Consider the following 12,439-nt stretch of genomic DNA (forward strand, 5'->3'; position numbering starts at 1 on the left):
TTTAATCTTAGAAGTCAGAATTTTGACGTTAGTCTTCATTCTCACGTAATTCTGACTTGAAAATCGTAATTGTCATTTGAAAATTTTTGAATTCTGATTTGGGATTCAAATTCCATTCTTAATCTAATTTGGGATTAAAATCAGAATTCTGAGAATAAAGTCAGAATCTTGCAGACCTTTTTTGTTTTCTTTAGTGGCCCTAACCCTCTTCTGTTTACATTACTGTACATTTTTAATTTCTCGCAAGGTCACTCCGACTGTTAAAAAAAAAAGTCAACATTTCTTTTCAGCGTGGCCCCGTTCTTAGGCTGTTGAGAATGAAAATGAAACGTTGGGGTTGGGGAAGGCGCACGCAGGTTCCAACCTTCACAGTACTACTTCACCACTCTTTGGCCGGAGTGCTCGCTCACTCGATTTGAACACTTGTACAAAAAAAAAAAATGTGATGTGTATCTCTCCTAGCCGTCTATTGAATATAAATATATATATATATAAGTATATTGACATGAAGCCTGTACAAAGCTGCTGCAGCTGACACTCGTTGGACAGACGACAACGTTGACGACCTCGCTGTCCGACATGGCTGCCGAGGCTTTTTTTTTTTTTCCTCTTGATGAAGCAATATTTCTTTTGTTTTTATTTTTGACTTGCATATGTATTGTGATGATATGCTGATTATTAATAATTGGAACAGGTTTTTTTTGTCCTCTCTTCGTAGTGTTGTCGGGCTGAAGATGTGCGCTTTCTCCCGAGACTTTTCAAACGCTCCTCTAGTCGGCCGCTAACTACTGAGAGGGCGTGGTCACAACTGCTGGGGGGCGGGGTTAAATAGGGGATGGGGGCGTGCTAGTTGTTTATAACAGAACAAAAATTCTAGAGCGAGGGTGTACAGTCATGCACTAGCAGACTAGACCGAGCCACTTTAAAGATTTACAATTATGTTTGCCTTGTAACCACATTGGATACAAGCTTATGTTTGTTGCAAGATTTTTACTTGCTCTTTAAAAAAAAAAAAAAAGTTGTTTTAAATGAATAATAGTAAAGCAACAGACAGCGTTTTGGCCTCTGATTGTTTATATCTTTTTATAAATTTTAGATTGAACTCTCTTGTCTCTTTAAGGTGGCTCAATGATGCTTTCAACTCCTGTGCATATTAAAGACAAATATGAGTTGGAAAAAAAAAAAGTCACGGTGCCTTTTGTTTTTGTCGTTTGGTTGATTTCATTTTAGATTGTTTTTTGTTTTTTTTTAAGTGTGGGGAAAGTTGGAGCATAAAATGGCTGATCTCCATCAGTCATTGTAAATTCTGATTCTTAAATTGGTTGAATTAATGTTGCAAATTCTAAAAGTTTTTTTTTTTCTTGAAGGTGCAGCTCCCCGCACTTTTTGTTATGGAATATGAACACGCCAGATGTTATACCTGTACATGTGACCTCGTACGCACACATGCTGGTTGCCATGGCGATGCAAACACATTTTTACCCGTGTGCCCCCCCCCCCTTCCCATCACCACAAGCCATCGTCGCCACGTAAAACTCATTCAGGGGGATTTTTTCATAGCATTTCTTCTCATGGCACCCTCAGGACATGATCTGTGTTTCTGATCCGAAGCAAAATAAAAACCTGCTGTTCAAGCCGATTGGTCATCCGGCGTTTGCGAGTGTTTTGATTTGTTGTCATAATAATAAAAAAGTAAGGGGTAGGTAAAGTAGTCACTATATTTAATCGTTTCAGGGACATTGGTCAATACAGTGGACAGCTTTTTAAAAGTTGACACTTAACATCTTAAATTGTATTTATATAACATTATTTGAATTTATATATAATATATATATGTGTTAGGGAAGTTCACATTTGAACATCAAGACAAGTATTAACAAATAGCTCAAATAAGAGAAAAGAATCAGACTCAGCCAAGGACTGCCTGCTTCGAAGACTTTATGCATAGTATATACACTCTATTAGGTACACCATGCTAGTAACGGGTTGGACCCACTTTTGCCTTCAGAACTGCCTCAATTCTTCGTGGCATAGATTCAACAAGGTGCTGGAAGCATTCCTCAGAGAGTTTGGTGCATATTGACATGATGGCATCACACAGTTGGTGCATATTTGTCGGCTGCACATCCATGATGCGAATCTCCTGTTCCACCACATCCCAAAGATGCTCTATTGGATTGAGATTCAGACTGTGGAGGCCATTTGAGTACAGTGAACTCATTGACATGTTCAAGAAACCAGTCTGAGATGATGACATGGCGCATTATCCTGCTGAAAGTAGCCATCAGAAGTTGGGTACATTGTGGTCATAAAGGGATGAACATGGTCAGCAACAATACTCAGGTAGGCTGTGGCATTCCAACGATGCTCAATTGGTACCAAGGGGCCCAAAGAGTGCCAAGAACATCTTCCCCACACCATTACACCACCACCAGCCTGAACCGTTGATACAAGGCAGGATGGAGCCATGGTTTCATGTTGTTGACGCCAAATTCTGACCCTATCATCCGAATGTCGCAGCAGAAATCGAGACTCATCAGACCAGGCAAGGTTTTTCCAATCTTCTATTGTTCAATTTTGATAAGCTTGTGCAAATTGTAGCCTCAATTTCCTGTTCTTGGCTGAAAGGAGTGGCACCTGGCGTGGTCTTCTGCTGCTGTAGCCCATCTGCCTCAAAGTTTGACGTACTGTGCATTCACAGATGCTCTTCTGCCTACATTGGCTGTAACGGGAGGTTATTTGAGTCACTGTTGCCTTTCTATCAGCTCGAACCAGTCTGGCCATTCTCCTCTGGCATCAACAAAGCATTTCCGCCCACAGAACTACCGCTCACTGGATATTTTTTCGTTTTCGGACCATTCTCTGTAAACCCTAGAGATGGTTGTGCGTGAAAATCCCAGTAGATCAGCAGTTTCTGAAATACTCAGACCAGCCCTTCCGGCACCAACAACCATGCCACGTTCAAAGTCACTCAAATCACCTTTCTTCCCCATACTGATGCTCGGTTTGAACTGAGGAGATTGTCTTAAACCATGTCTAGATGCCTGAATGCACTGAGTTGCCGCCATGTGATTGGCTGATTAGAAATGAAGTGTTAACGAGCAGTTGGACAGGTGTACCTAATAAAGTGGCCGGTAAGTGTATATCAAGGGTACAAATGATGTGATCCAGGCAAGAGCTATGATCACGCAGAAGTACAATAAAACAGTGCATGACATGACTATATGATTTGTTGAAAGAGCATTACGTACTATGGGTTAGTGGTGCGTCCCCTCTTCCCATCCCTGATGGCCGGTTGATGGGAGACCACCCTGGATCCCTGGGGGGGGGGGGGGGGTTGACGATGGCTCCTTTGATGAGCTGCGGAAGGAGGAATGGGCTGTGCTGCGCCCCATCTCCCCCACCCCGAGCTGACTGGGTTGGCGCCTGCCCGGTGTCTCCACTCGCCTGCGGGGCTGTCGCGTGTTTGGTGGGGCTCACGTGTGGCTGGATGTTATTGGGCGCGCTCGGGTGGGGGGTCCCGGTGCGGGGACTGCCGGTGGGGCGGCGTAGGGTCGGTTGCCGACGGGCTTACCCTCACAAGGGATTCACACGATTACTGGGTTCTAGATCACAGAGCTGATTTGTGTACACTCTACCCCTCATGATTCAAGCATATAATGTATCTAATACATCGGTATCATCCCATAATAAGCAATCCAAATGGCAACAAGGGTCAAAAAGATGATGCTAGTCAGTAGCCTGCTGTGTCCATAACTCTCGCACTAGCGTTGGACTGCAGTGTATTTTTGTCTTTTTGTGGCTTTCTGGTGACTCGAGGTGAGAGCATGAAAGAGCATAATTAAAGACACCATGATTTTAACGAGATATTATCGCAAACTTATTTTGCGTTTTTTTTACTGATCTCGGCGGGTTCTGGTCCCCATACACTGCGTAAAACGAGGAATCATTGTACAGTATTTGTTTTTAAAAAAAACATTAAAATGAAATAAATCGACATTTGACTTATTCATAAAAATGTATTTAAAAAAAAAATTTTTTTTAATATAATGGGCCAAAAATGTGATCTTCATTGGGTTAAGTTCAGTTTTTTTTTTCTTTTTTTTTAATGACCAAAAATAGTCATTTACCCAATAAAGGCTAAGTGGGCGTAGTAAATGTCTGATTTGATTGCATACTTTACAAAAACACACTTAAAAACTCCCAAAAGCTAGTGGTTCAATCGAAACCAAGGTGGATTTTCGCTTAAAAACACCCCTCCCCGTTCAATTAGTCCAATCAAAACAGAGCAACTCTACGATCGATTAGTTAGCCTGCGTCATAAAGCGACTTCCGCAAACAAGCTTCAAAGCGTTTGCAGCCCGCGTTGCCAGATTAGGCCGGTTCCTGCCTTTTATATTTTCATCCACGTTGCTTCCTTACACTAGCATCTTCGCTCTAATCATAATGTATTTCTGCGTTTGACACTAATCTCCATAGAAATAATTTTTCCCAGAACGCACTTCGGAATCGACTGTGGAAAGTATTGTAAAAATTGTTTTCAACGTATAATAATGAATGAATATCCATTTGAAACGAAAAATAATACGATAATTTTAACCTTTTCTAATAAAGAACTACATCTCCCATGATGCTTATCGGCAAAACGGCAATGATTCCAATTCATCGTGAACGGGAGTTGATAATTTGGGTTGGTTTGTATTGAAGTGGAAACATGTTACGGCTTGTTTGAGCAGGAGACAGTCTTTCCGATCTGGCAACTCTGGTTACCCGGGCGGCTGCGTACAGCAGACTTCCTCGCTGTCACTGTTTTTTCCTGACCGCGACGCGGTAAACATTAGTAACAGACTTCCACAGTGGACCCCGGGTGCCATGGTGAAAGCGACAAATAGACCTGCTTCCCTACAGCCCAAGTGCATATTAGTAACGGGTGAGTTTTCGCCGGAAAACTAGTTAATTGTCGATGCTAAGTAGCTCGCGAGCTAAGCCGACGCTTTAAAACGCAAGAGCCCAGCAACGATTCGATCAAGGGCTCACGTTTGCCACTGAGCTAAGGCTAGCCCCTCTCCAGTCGGAAAGACCAAGTCAAGCTAGCAGCCTCTCTTTTACTTCATAATCAGCACCCAAAAATATCTCATTTAGGGGACGCTAATACGCTAGACGACTCCAGGATTCGAACTGAAGTACTCTTATTTAAAGCTGAAGTTGCCTTTCAAAATAAAAGTACTCAAAATGACTGATTTCGCCTGGTTAAAAACATTTTTAAATGTCTGTGTTATTTAAGAACCATTCCACATTTGAAAGTCCTCAGACTACCCCAAGAATCGACCTAAAGTACTCCAACTAAAATCTGATGTGGCATTTAAAAATTACAGTACTCTGAATATGGCCTAATTTGACTGTCATATTACCTGATTAAAAATTCTGTATATGGCGGAAAACACAGACAAGGCTGAAAAAAAAAGTCCCTGCTCTTGCACCCCTCTTTAAATTAAATTGCTGTATTTTAAGCCAAAAGAAGTGTTGTGTTTGATAGAACAATATGTCTATACAATGGGGCGAATAAGTATTTAGTCAACCACCAATTGTGAAAGTTCTCCTACTTGAAAAGATGAGAGAGGCCTGTAATTGTCAACACGGGTAAACCTCAACCATGGAGGAAGTCGGCGTGATGTCACGATGACGTCACCTCGCTTAGCAACGTGTTGCCATTTTGTGAAGGGGGTACGCACAGCTAAACATTCCACAGACAAACGTCTGAAATTCATATATTTCAGGTGTGTTTTGCGTCTTTTTTCCTCAAAACGTCTTAAATGTGGCTTACTATTATCACGAGTCACTGCCGACAGACGCGAGGAGGCGATGCAATATAAAATTAGCGTTTATTAGCTTACAAAACTGCCGATACAAAGTCGCAGCTGATAGCTGGATAAACAAAGGAATGGCCTGCAATGGAGTTCGGAAACATCTACAACTACCTCATAAAGTCACCCAGTAAATTGACCTTTATCATTTACGTGGAATATGTACTGTGTGGAACTGAGAAAATTGGTAGTATATACGAAGTGATTATTTCTGCCATTACCGGTAATTCGCCTGCAAGCGTTATTTAGCCGTCAACACGTCACGGCAAAATAACCAATTTCCACCAGGCCAATAATATACCGATTGACTAATCAGAGCAGTTCACGGCAAAAGAAAAAAAAACGCTTTGCGAGTTGCCAGTTAAGGTAAAAATAACCACTGCCTTGTCTATTGAATCGTAGCAGCTAATTTGGGCAAAAAATAGTCTATTAAACTCACTGGTAATAAAATGTCGGCTGCACACATAAATATGCTTGGATTTAGGTTCCCACAGGCGAATATAATTCCACGGAACCGTCTTCTTTTACTGTTCCTCGATTAATAGCGCTCAGCCATTTGTTTCTCATTTTTTTCTCACGTGGAAGAATGAAGAACTTCAAACACGGCTCCGAACTCTTCCTTGTGTGACAACCCGCAACACAGCAACTTTTAGCCATTCCGACGGAAAAAAGACGGCAAATAAGACGAAAGTTCAATGCGTTTGTATTATAAGTGACTCGTCTTTTACCCCGTTGTGAATATGGCGACGCTTTGTTGTGGCTGGTGACGTCATTAAATGCCCGGATGTCCGACTGCCTCTATGAGAGACAGAATGCGGGAAAAAAACTAGGGGTGCACGATATCCATTTTTTGAAACCGATACCAATATCGATAACTTCCTGCTCCTTAAGGCCGATACCGATACGATAACCGATAATATATATATAATTTTTCAATGTAAATTCACCTGAGTTCTTGAACACCTGTAGGTCAAAAATACTAGTGGTGGATTCAGCATAGATTTGCCTTTGACCTAACCAGAATTTTCATGAGTTACATGATTATTATCATCTAAAAATGTGATGAATATCATGTAAAAACAGGATAACTATCATGTAATAACGGGACATCTATGATGTAAAAACATGATTGCCATCATGTAAAAATGTGATATCTATGATGTACAAATTATTATGACGTAATCCCAATAAATCCAATAACATTATATTGGTATATAAACAGGAGTGGAAACGAATTCTCACATCCCAATCCACCGACACCGTCCCAAAATTAATATTAATAGGCCCAAATTAGGCCGCCCGATAATATATAATGTTATTGGATTTATTGGGATGATGTCATACTTCCTATTATCGGACCGATAATTATCGGAACGATAATTATCGTGCACTTCTAGAAATAATCCAGAAAATCACATTGTTTGATTTTAAAAGAATTTATTTCCAAATTAGAGTGGAAAATAAGTATTTGGTCACCTACAAACAAGCAAGATTTCTGGCTGTCAAAGAGGTCTAACTTCTTCAAACGAGGCTCCACTCGTTACCTATATTAATGGCACTTGTTTTAACTCATTATCGGCATAAAAGACACCTGTCCACAACTTCAGTCAGTCACACTCCAAACTCCACTATGGCCAAGACCAAAGAGCTGTCGAAGGACACCGGAGACAAAATTGTAGACCTGCACCAGGCTGGGAAAACTGAATCTACAATAGGTAAAACGCTTGGTGTAAAGAAATCAACTGTGGGAGCAATTATTAGAAAATGGAAGACATATAAGACCACTGATAATCTCCCTCGATCTGAGGCTCCATGCAAAATCTCACCCCGTGGCGTCAAAATGATAACAAGAACGGTGAGCAAAAATCCCAGAACCGCACGGGGGTACCTAGTGAATGACCTTGACAGTGAATGACAGTGCAGGGACTCAAATCCTGCACTGCCAGACGTTTCCCCCTGCTGAAGAAAGTACACGTCCAGGCCCGTCTGTGGTTCGCTAGAGAGCATTTGGATGATCCAGAAGAGGACTGGGAGAATGTGTTATGGTCAGATGAAACAAAAATAAAACTTTTTGGTAGAAACACAGGTTCGCGTGTTTGGAGGAGAAAGAATACTGAATTGAATCTGAAGAACACCATACCAACTGTGAAGCATGGGGGTGGAAACATCATGCTTTGGGGCTGTTTTTCTGCAAAGGGACCAGGACGACTGATCTGTGTAAAGGAAAGAATGGATGGGGCCATGTATAGAGAGATTTGAGTGAAAATCTCCTTCCGTCAGCAAGGGCATTGAAGATGAGACGTGGCTGGGTCTTTCAGCATGACAATGATCCCAAACACACAGCCAGAGCAACAAAGGAGTGGCTTCGTAAGAAGCATTTCTGGAGTCGGTCCTGGAGTGGCCTAGCCAGTCTCCAGATCTCAACCCCATAGAAAATCTATGGAGGGAGTTGAAAGTCCGTGTTGCCCAACGACAGCCCCAAATCATCACTGTTCTAGAGGAGATCTGCATGGAGGAATGGGCCAAAATACCAGCAACAGTGTGTGAAAAGCTTGTGAAGTTACAAAAAACGTTTGGCCTCAGTTGTTGCCAACAAAGGGTACATAACAAAGTATTGAGATGAACTTTTGGTATTGACTAAATACTTATTTTCCACCATGATTTGCAAATAAATTCTAAAATCAAACAATGTGATTTTTCCCCCCACATTCTGTCTCATGGTTGAGGTTTACCCATGTTGACAATTACAGACCTCTCTAATATTTTCAAGTGGGAGAACTTGCACAATTAGTGGTTGACTAAATACTTATTTGCCCCACTGTATACCGTGGTATGAAAATGTCAAGGTTTCAAAACAGCCAAAAATTTTCAGTCATACCGTGCCTACGGTATTATCTATTATGTCCCTGTTACTTTACCTGATTAAAAAATATTAAATAAAGCTCCAAGAACCATTCTAGTAAAAAAAAATATATATATTGACAGTGCATTTCTGCATCGTTTGAAGAAACACTCATGAATTTTATCGGGATTGGAAAGCATTCATTGGAAAGCTTAAAATCTCAATTTTCTGGAGGAAGAAAATTTTGAACATGAGGGCATTTAATTTTTTTTTTTTTTTTGACAGCAAAACCATGGAGGCGAGAGCACACGAGAGCAGAATTAAAGACACCATGATTTTAACGGGATATTATCGCGTATTTACCTTGTTTCAACCCAAAAACTCCATGTAACATGTATCATTGAGTGTCAAGACACCAATGTCAATGGCCACAGCCGGATTTTTGGGGGATTTTATGGGTGAAACATGGTCATATAACAAGGGTCGCGATGCAGACATCAAGGAGTGGTCAAGATGTTCTTTTTCATATATTTACCCTTTTAAACCTTTTTTTTTTTTCTTTGTTCTTGGATCGATATTTATCATCTAACATATCGGAGAAAATGTGACAGTAACAAAAAAAATACAATTAAGCGGTAGTTATGAGGTGGATTACCCGTGACTTTTTTACAGACGCCATTTTTTTCATTGTGACATAATTTGTTTAAAAGTTTAGAATATGTGAGTGAATAATTTTTTAAAGTCGTTTAAAAAAAAAAAAAAAAAAAAAAAAACGAAATATGAGACATCAATTAATGATTCTAAGCTAAAAACGACATTTTTAATAGTAGGTATAATTAACTATCTTCGTTTTATGGCTGGGTTGAATTAAAAGTGGTTGCGCGACGTCTGTAAACGGGGGTTTTCAGGGTAAAACGGAGAAATTAAAATAGTGTGGGTCTTAATGCGCCATGAATCTGCTATGGCAGCATATAGACATATTGTTTTATGAAACACAACAGTTCTTTTGGCTTTAAATACAGCAGTTTATTTTAAAGAGGAGTGCAACAGCAGAAACTGCTTTTTCAGTCTTGTCTGTGTTTTCTGCCATATATAATTGGAACCTGAGCTTGTCCAATGTCCCCTTCAATTGGACCGGTTCCTGAATATCTCCTCGTTTTATTATTATTATTATTATGTATTATTATTTTTAAATTGGATACCGTCACTCTGTAGGGAACTTGTCGTAATATTACATAATGCAGACTAGGAAATAAAAGGGGAGTGGCTAGCTTGACCTCATCTTTCCGACTGGAAGCTGGCCTGACCTCAGTCTTTTATCCTGTGGCGTCAGCCAGTTTGCTGAATCGTGTGTTTGTAACAAAAGCCACAATTTGTCTCTCACCTGAGCCTGTCATAGAGAAAACCACTGATGGGAAAACCTTTATTTGTTTCCCAAACGTGAACGAGTTTTGCTTAGATATATCCTCTAGGCGTGTGCCGTTATGAGATTTTGATGGTACGATAACCTTGAGCAAAAATATGCTATTTTGAGTGTGGGTTAAAAAAATTTTTTTCGATTGAAAAGCTTTTTTTTTTTTTTTTTCCAGAACATATTTAAAAATTGGTCCATGAATATATTGTTAAGATAGATAATTAATTTACCAAAAAATAACACATATTTTAAATAATATGAAAATGAATAGCACTTATAGAGTAGTCACAGGCTGCTCAGGTTGCTCAAGATTAGAGCAAGAACAAAAATAATTGCTATAAAAAAGTAAAAACAAGGCCTGTCAAAATTATCGCGTTAACGGGCGGTAATTAATTTTAATTAGGGCTGTCAAAATTATCTCGTTAACGCGCGGTAATTAATTTTTAAAATTAATCACGTTAAAATATTTGACGCAATTAACGCACATGTCCCGCTCAGACAGTATTCTGCCTTTTGGTAAGTTTTACAGCAAGGCTTTTTGCGCTGTCTAACAGCGAACTCTTGTGGTCGCTTTGCGACATGGTTTATTTTTTTCTTGCCAGTTCAATATGGCTGCACGACGTCTCGGGCTGACGCCTACGTTGTAATGTTGTGCTGATATGATCCTTGGACAAGATTTGTCCGTAAGTATGGTTGTTGTAAAGAATGTACATATTATGTTAGTAAGCGAAATGTTCTATTTTTTGTATGAGACGCTTTTGTTTATATTTAGTAAACCTGTATAGCGTGCTAAGCTAACGTTGTTGCTAATGCAATGCTTGTGTACTTTTTTTGTTGTTGTAGTTTTATGACTGTCTAAAGAGGACAATGGTTTGAGGCTATTTTATTAATAAATCAGATGAAAAAGGAAGAAGTCTGATTATTAAGGCGTCGTTCACTAGCTGTCTAGCTTTGGAAAAAGTAGACGCTTCGGAGTGAGGACAGCATAGACAAATTTAAATGACAGTAGAGTGAAATGCCCACTACAGTCCTTATGTACCGTATGTTGAATGTATATATCCATCTTGTCTTATCTTTCCATTCCAACAATTTATTTTACAGAATATATATATAATTTACAAAAAAATATGGCATATTTTATAGATGGTTTGAATTGCGATTAATTGATTTTTAAGCTGTAATTAACTCGATTAAAAATTTTAATCGTTTGACAGCCCTAATTTTAATTTTAATTAATCACGTTAAAATATTTGACGCAATTAATGCACATGCCCCACTCAAACAGATTAAAATAACAGTACAGTGTAATTTCCGCTTGTTACTTGTTTTTTGGTGTTTGGCTCCCGCTGCTGGCGTTTGGGTCCAACTGATTTTATGGGTTAGTACTACGGCTGTCCCAAACGACTAATTTTCTCCCGATTAGTCAGCCGACTATTTTTACGATTAGTCAACTAATCTAATAATTTAAAAAAAAAATAATTTTTTTTTGTTTTGTTTTCTAATTTAGCAATGAAATTTTTGTTGACGCCTATCAATTCACAAAAAACATATTGGAATACTTAAATTATTTATTAAAGTACAAATAAACACGTAAATAACAATAATAAATCACAAATAAACAATGAGTTGAAATGCTGATAGAATTAACTAGTGTAGCATCCTGATTGAAAAGATGGTCTCTTAAACTGATGGTTTACAACTTTTATTCCATCCTTGATGTAATCACACTGTAAAAGCTACGGTGCACACAAATAAAACAACACAATTAGAAATTAACGAAAACTTTTCACCTTTTTCCTTTTAAACCTTATTTATATATCAATGAATTGCCTATATGAATTGCCTTTACCTTAATTTATTACCTTATCATTGACAATCTCTCCCTTAAGTGCAATCACTGTATATACTGTATATATTTATGACCTTTTCACCTTATATAATTTTCTATACTATAAAATAAACCATAACATGAAATAAACCTTTCAGTTAGCATTAAGAACAATACTAATAGCGCTTACAGGCCCATTGTCAATGAAACATTATTACAGTGGTACCTCTACATACGAAGTTAATCCGTTCCAGGACCTTGTTTGTAAGTCGAAATGGTCGTATGTCGAGCAGGATTTTCCCATAGGAATACATTATAATTCCATTAATTCGTTCCACAGCCCAAAAACCTGCACTAAATCCTTAAAAAATACTGCTGGTACTATTACAAATGGCAATTACATATAGCAAAACAAATAATAAATAAAAATCGGATTAATAATATAATAATAATAATTCCTGTAATAGTGTAACGAAACGGGTTCTAATAAG

At 38.9% G+C, this 12,439-nt stretch overlaps 1 protein-coding gene across 1 annotated transcript in view; it reads left to right on the top strand.

Moving 5' to 3' along the window:
• The first annotated feature begins 4,438 nt into the window (after nt 1–4,438).
• The window catches only part of rcbtb1 (regulator of chromosome condensation (RCC1) and BTB (POZ) domain containing protein 1), a 33,578-nt gene continuing 25,577 nt past the window's right edge, over nt 4,439–12,439 (top strand). The window contains exon 1 of the mRNA XM_057852215.1: nt 4,439–4,930. The gene's annotated coding sequence lies outside the window, so the exon portion shown is untranslated. The remainder of the gene's footprint in view (nt 4,931–12,439) is intronic.

This window comes from Corythoichthys intestinalis, chromosome 12 (genome assembly GCF_030265065.1).
Source record: "Corythoichthys intestinalis isolate RoL2023-P3 chromosome 12, ASM3026506v1, whole genome shotgun sequence".
In the NCBI taxonomy this organism is placed as follows: Eukaryota; Metazoa; Chordata; class Actinopteri; order Syngnathiformes; family Syngnathidae; genus Corythoichthys; species Corythoichthys intestinalis.